This window comes from Penaeus chinensis, chromosome 3, assembly GCF_019202785.1.
Source record: "Penaeus chinensis breed Huanghai No. 1 chromosome 3, ASM1920278v2, whole genome shotgun sequence".
NCBI classification, from domain to species: Eukaryota; Metazoa; Arthropoda; class Malacostraca; order Decapoda; family Penaeidae; genus Penaeus; species Penaeus chinensis.
Window position 1 is genome coordinate 21,994,899 of NC_061821.1, and position 7,533 is coordinate 22,002,431.

The following is a 7,533-nucleotide window of genomic DNA, read 5'->3' on the forward strand; positions in this document are numbered from 1 at the left end:
GTATACATCTCTCTTCTCTCCTTTAACCCCCCCCCCCCCTCTTTCCTTCTCCCCCTCCCCTCCTCCTCTGCCGTTAAGCCTAACGCGCTCCTAGCCTCTCCATCTCCCTCTTTCTCCCTCTCTCCCTCTCCAATTCTGCCAAATAGAGGTGACTTTCATTTTTTTTTTCAGAAGGATAAGGGCACAGATGAAGACAAAATATGCACATCTCTAACTGACATGGATACGCGATTTGTTTTTCTCTCTCTCTTTTTTTTGTCTATTTATTAATTATATACGATATTCTTTCCTCTATATTTAGACACCGAGAGAAGCATCTTGACAACCTCCTCCTGTGTATTTGTTATAATAATTGTTTTTGGAATGTTGTTATTGCTATTATTATTATTATTACTATTATTACTGTTATTTCTTATCATTATTAATAAGAATAAATGTGCATGTATAAGTATATATGTGTGTGTATATATATAGTGTATATGTGTGTATATATGTATACATATATATATATATATATATATATATATATATATATATATTTATATATATATATATATATACGTATACATATGCGTGTGTGTGTGTATGTATATATATATATATATATATATATATATATATATATATATATATATATATATATATATGTATGTATATATATGTATGTGTGTGTGTGTGTGCGTGTGTGTGTGTGTGTGTGTGTGTGTGTGTGTGTGTGTGTGTGTGTGTGTGTGTGTGTGTGTGTGTGTGTGCGTGTGTGTGTGGGAGTACTTACTCGGTGATGCCGGAGCGGGAGGCGGGACGGGGTTCGGGCATGTATGTATGTATGGATGTATAAATATATATACATATACATATATATGTATACATATATATATATATTGTGTGTGTGTACGTGTATATATATATACATATACATACATATATGTATATGTATACATATATTATATATATGTGTGTGTGTGTGTTTGTGTATGTTTGTGTGTTTGTATGTGTGTGTAGAAATATATATGTAAGTATGCATGTAATTCCATTGTTTCATTCTCCGCTTATGAAAGATCATCGCTCACACACACACGCACACACACACACACACACACACACACACACACACACACACACACACACACACACACACACACACACACACACACACACATACACACACACACACACACACACAAATAATAAAATGATAACAATGATAACAAGAAAAATACATATAAACACTTCCACATACGCTGAGTCACATTCAGCTTAAACCTTCAGGCAATTTCAGTCATGCTTATCATTCCACACAAAGTTATGTAGCTTTTTACCTCATAAATACTCTTTTGTATATGATCTTTGAATGACTTTCGGGCTGGTAAGTGTGGAATTTTGCACCCCTTGTATTTCTTCGTTGTTTCGTGTATTTCCTTTTTTTGTTGAATATTATCTTTCTCACTCTCTCATACACTCTCTCAAAAATCTCTATCTTTCTCTTTCTCTCTATTAATTTTCTCTTTTGATTTCCCTCTCTCCTTCTCTTTCTTTCTCTTTCCCGTTCTCTCTCCCTCTTTCATCCTCTTTTCATCCGGATTTGCTCTAACCATTCGTATTCTCCTTCTCTTCTCTCTATTATTATTATAAGGATTCGCAAAGTCATAGCGGACGGTCCCCAACCACTTTAGCTAGTACATGTGTCCTGTCTTTTTGTTGGACTGAAGGTCACTGTTGAGCAGAACTGTATTTGTTGATTGTTTATCGAGTCTTATGTTGACTGTTTATCATGTCTTCTGTTGACTGTTTATCATGTCTTATGTTGACTGTTTATCATGTCTTCTGATGACTGTTTATCATGTCTTCTGTTGACTGTTTATCATGTCTTCTGTTGACTGTTTATCATGTCTTCTGTTGACTGTTTATCATGTCTTCTGTTGACTGTTTATCATGTCTTCTGATGACTGTTTATCATGTCTTCTGTTGACTGTTTATCATGTCTTCTGTTGACTGTTTATCATGTCTTCTGTTGACTGTTTATCATGTCTTCTGTTGACTGTTTATCATGTCTTCTGTTGACTGTTTATCATGTCTTCTGTTGACTATTTATCATGTCTTCTGTTGACTGTTTATCATGTCTTCTGATGACTGTTTATCATGTCTTCTGTTGACTGTTTATCATGTCTTCTGTTGACTATTTATCATGTCTTCTGTTGACTGTTTATCATATCTTATAAATCCAGTCAGTGTAAACCATGTATAGTAATTAGTTATGCTACATTAGGAGCATATATACCATCATTGCCTTGACTTCGGGTCACTTTTTTCTGTAACTATTAACCATAACATAAAAGCCTGCACACAAGTTAAGTTTTCAACCGTTACGTGTATATTTTTATTGCATTAAGATATACATGTAATCACTGATAACCAAATCAAGCATCAAGCGATCGCCGGGGCCTCCGTGCTTGTCGGAGTCCTGGTAAACGGTAACAACCTCTATCATACATATGCTGGCAAATTCAAAGTTTGTAGGCCTCCCTAGAGTGAAGCACCAGCTCAAGGTTTAAGGTGCAACCCTGTCCTTGATGCGTCCTTTTCGATAATGTAGTGTACCGTAATTCTTTAAAAATCTATTCCTTGATTTCCCTGACCTATATTAAGCCCTCTCCAGTACATGGCAAACTAAAACTTTAAAAATAATAAAAATTAGATAGATACCAGGTGGGTTGAAATCGGTGTTTCTGAATATTTAGTGGTGATATTTTAGCACTACCTATGTGTTATCGTAAATGAAAGAGGGAAATTTTGGTTCAGCTTCTGGTAATTATACCAATACCGAGTGAATTAGACAAATAATTATGTATCTGGCTATATCTGATATCTCACAGGTCACTCATTTTCTAAACGTGGAGACGTCATTAACTCCGCCCCTCTTATTGACCTCAACAATAAGTGCGATATTTTATGGCAGATGTTTTTTTTTTTCCAGTATATTTTCTTTGAAAATCATTCAGAAATAAGAATGTCAAAAAAAGAAATCAAGAAAATAATAATCAAAATGTTAAATACTTACAATGAATAAAGATGACGAGGCGGGCTTAGTTCAGAAGTTGCCAACTAGGATTTCATCAACATGGTGTGGATCTGCCTGTTTAAAGATACTTTGATTTTTATTATCATTGTTATTATTATCATTATTAATATTACTTTCACTATAATAATTGTTATCATTATATCCATTATCATTATTATTATTCTAATCATCATCATTATCATTATCATAATTATTATTATTATTATTATCATTATTATTATTATTTCTATTATTATTGTTATTATCATTATTATCATTGTGATAATAATACAAAAAATGATGATGGTGATGATGATGATACTACTATCACTACTACTACTACTAATGATAATAATAATAATAATAATAATGATAATAACAGTAATGATAATAATAATAATAATAATAATAATAATAATAATAACAATAATAATATTAATCTTCATTATCGTCATTATCATTATAATCATCCTCATCATTATAACCATTATCATCGTCACTCCATCATTATCATCATCATCGTTATAACACCAATAATGATAATGATAAAAATAGCAGCAACAATGGTAAAAAAAAAAATAATAATAATAAAAAAAAATAATACATTATTCTGTAACAGAAGAAAAGGGGAAAAACTCATTTTTTCGCATCGCATTATACTAATACTAAATGAAATCCCTTCCACATCAAATGCTCGAATGAACAATAAGCTTGTTAATAATCGCTCTAGAAAATATTTTTCACGAAATGAGTTTTTGTGGTGAAAAAATCTGCATGTTTTTATGCAGTTTAGATTATATATCGTAGTGTATTTATAATGGCGTTGAAGTCGAGAGAGAGAGAAAGGAGAGGGGAGGGAGCTGAATAGATAGATGGAGAGGCGGAAAGAGAGAGAGAGAGAGAGAGAGAGAGAGAGAGAGAGAGAGAGAGAGAGAGAGAGAAAGAAGCTGGATCGACAGATGGCAAGGTGGTGGTGTGTGGTTTGGTTTGCGAAGTTCTAGGTAGAAAGAGAGAGAGAAAGAGAAAGAGATGTGGGGAGAAAGGAGGGAAGGTAGGCAGATATATGGAGGGGGAAGGAGGGAGGGAGGGAGGGAGGGAGGGAGGGAGGGAGGGAGAGAGGGAGAGAGGGAGAGAGAGAGAGAGAGAGAGAGAGAGAGAGAGAGAGAGAGAGAGAGAGAGAGAGAGAGAGAGAGAGAGAGAGAGAGAGAGAGAGAGAGAGAGGAGAGACTACTCAATCCTGAAGCATCTAATTGATTTCGTAGGTGGGCTATGCTTGCTATCACAGGCAAGACAACTGTATGTTTCTCCATCTGCATGTAAAACAGTCAATCACGTTTTTTTTTTTTTTTTTTTTTTTTTTTTTTAACCGATCGACACAATGTATATACAATCTTCAAACGCTCCACGTCACGTCACAAAATCCTTGTCAAAACGTATTTTCGGAATAAGCATATATATATATATATATTTTTTTTTTCATTTCACAAACAGAAGACACAAACTAAATAAATATATAAAATCTCTCAATGTCAATATTATAAATAAGCTGTTGCCGCTGACAGCTTGTTTATCCTAATTACTACCAAATAACCGTATAACTACAAAACAGCGCCCTAGTCTGTATACCAACCAATCAAAACAAAAAGTCAATAGATAACCTTGGCACCTGTCTTTCTGTCATGAGCCTCGCCCTCCAACTGAGAGCATATGGTCCCACCTGCTGGAGAACTTGATGGTTACGAGTTTGTATTGGCAGACGGTTAAGGGTTAAGTGCAAAAAGGGAAGCATTCCTGAGGTTCGAGTTCAAAGGATAAGCACAGAGAGAGCCAACAGAATGAGATATCTGAATAACGTGTGATAATGACGATATATATATATACATACATACATATATATATATATATATATATATATATATATATATATAGAGAGAGAGAGAGAGAGAGAGAGAGAGAGAGAGAGAGAGAGAGAGAGAGAGAGAGAGAGAGAGAGAGAGAGAGAGAGAGAGAGAGAGAGAGAGAGAGAGAGAGAGAGAGAGATAGATACACGCATATATATATGTGTGTGTATATATATCTATTTTATACACACTTATATATATGTATATATATCTATTTTATACACACACTTATATATACACATGTATATATAGAGATAGATAGTACAAAAACCTATTAACTTAGCATGAAATCATTAACTAGCAACCCCTTCATTCATCCTCTCCAATATTTAGCGTTTATCAATACCTACTGTCCGAATCCAATGGAATTGGTCAGCTGTATTTATCGCACAAGTGCTGATGTCCTTATATATTGTCAAGTCTCCATCTCTCTCTCTCTCTCTCTCTCTCTCTCTCTCTCTCTCTATATATATATATATATATATATACACACACACACACACACACACACACACACACACACACACACACACACACACACACACACACACATATATACATATATATATGTGTGTGTGTGTGTGTGTGTGTGTGTGTGTGTGTGTGTGTGTGTGTTTACACAAAATTCATGTACATATATGCACATATGTGTGTGTTTTACAGGGAATATGTGAAACTAGGGATTACACGTAAACCCTGAAAGAATCAGGAATTTCATCAGCATATGCAGGTATTGTAATACCCATAGAGCAGTTTGTATGGTATATCGATAATGCATTGACATTTATATGATCTAGAAGATAAAATGTAATTAAGAAAAAAATGGTCACAGCGCGCGTGTCTTGTGTGTGTGTGTGTGTGTGTGTGTGTGTGTGTGTGTGTGTGTGTGTGTGTGTGTGTGTGTGTGTGTGTGTGTATCTGCAGCACCTAATCCGGGTTCCCCCAGACACGAAACAATCTAAAACACCTAATTATCTCCCACATCTTATCCACTAGAGACGAGGAACCAATCAATGGGATATAATCATCCTCAATATCCAATCATCTCTTCCCGAGGCTGATTGACTAAGAGGCGATATATGTTATCTATTTCTGCGGTTTACGAATAAGATGGGATAAGGGAGGGAGGGGGGAGGTGGGTTAGAAGGGATGGAGGGAGGGAGAGGGGAGGTGGGTTAGAAGGCAGGGAGAGAGGGCGGGAGGGAGGGGAGAGGGAGGAAGGGAGGGAATGTGAGAGAGGATAAGAGAAAGAATGGGGGAGTCAGGCAGAGTGAGAGAGGGAGGGTTTGGGAAGGGAGGAGGGAAAGAGAGAGAGAGAAAAAAAAAGTTTTAAAACCTACCTTTTTTCTCTCTCTCTGTTACAGGTTCCCGAACAATTTCCCGTTTTCGGTCGTACCTGTAATGCCTATTTTCGAAACCGGTAGGTCGTTATCTCCGTTTTCTTTATTACATGGAACAGAAAGACAGAAAGATAACAGATAAAAACAAAAGCCTGAAAAAATATTGTCAAGATTAAAAAGTGTTTGTGTGCGCGTGTGTGGTGAGTTTTTGCCCCCCTGAAAGTACGTGTGGAAAAAATGTATGATAGATAGATAAATGAACAATTGGCTTTTTTTTTTTTTTTGTTCTCTCTCTCTCTCTCTCTCTCTCTCTCTCTCTCTCTCTCTCTCTCTCTCTCTCTCTCTCTCTCTCTCTCTCTCTCTCTCTCTCTCTCTCTTTCTCTCCCCCCCCTCTCTCTCTCTCTCTCTCTCTCTCTCTCTCTCTCTCTCTCTCTCTCTCTCTCTCTCTCTCTCTCTCTCTCTCTCTCTCTCTCTCTCCCTCTCTCTCTATCTCTCTCTCTCTCTCAGATAAAGGAATTTAGAAAAACAAAAACAAAATTCAAATCACATTTATTAGCATAAAAGTTCATATATATACATATATATTCCGTTAGTTTAGCATTAGATGCTTGAATCTGGATCCACAGTGTAATAACTAGTTGATTAGACCCTGTTTGGAAAATAATTGGGTTTGAGAAATTGGAATATGGAAGAGATCACATTAAACATTAATACAAAATAAAAAAAAAAGACATTTAAATGAAACAACGAAAATCGAATAGGTAAAGATATACAGAAAGTAAACGAATGAAGACATATAGATGTGGAATAAGCATAATGATAATTAAAAAAAGAAGAGAGAGAAACAAGACATTATGAAGATATATGTAGAAACCAGACATAAAAGATAATAATTACAGAAAATAAACAGCACACTGATAGACACATCGATAAATTTTATTTTTTAATGATGATAATGGAAATTCGAGACGCATAGATAGAACTATTGAAAAATCATAATAATAATAAAAAAGGGAATAAAAAAGTAGACATATAATGTACGAAGAACGCGAATCCCAACACTAAATTCTAGATATCATTCGTAGGAAAATTCAGTGTTAATCCTTGTATACTGTTACACAAACTGTACTTTACTGTAAAACATTATCGAAGATTGAATACGAAGTTCCTGTGATTACTAGTGCATTATTTACGCTATTTTGTGTGAATTTCCTATTTAACAACTATTGGCTCC

The 7,533-nt window shown here is 35.2% G+C and overlaps 1 protein-coding gene across 1 annotated transcript in view; it reads right to left on the minus strand.

Annotated features, from left to right (window-relative positions):
* Positions 1-3,191, minus strand: part of LOC125038171 (neuronal acetylcholine receptor subunit alpha-3-like) — a 17,138-nt gene extending 13,947 nt beyond the window's left edge. The window contains exon 1 of the mRNA XM_047631545.1: positions 3,059-3,191. The gene's annotated coding sequence lies outside the window, so the exon portion shown is untranslated. The remainder of the gene's footprint in view (positions 1-3,058) is intronic.
* Positions 3,192-7,533: the final 4,342 nt, after the last annotated feature.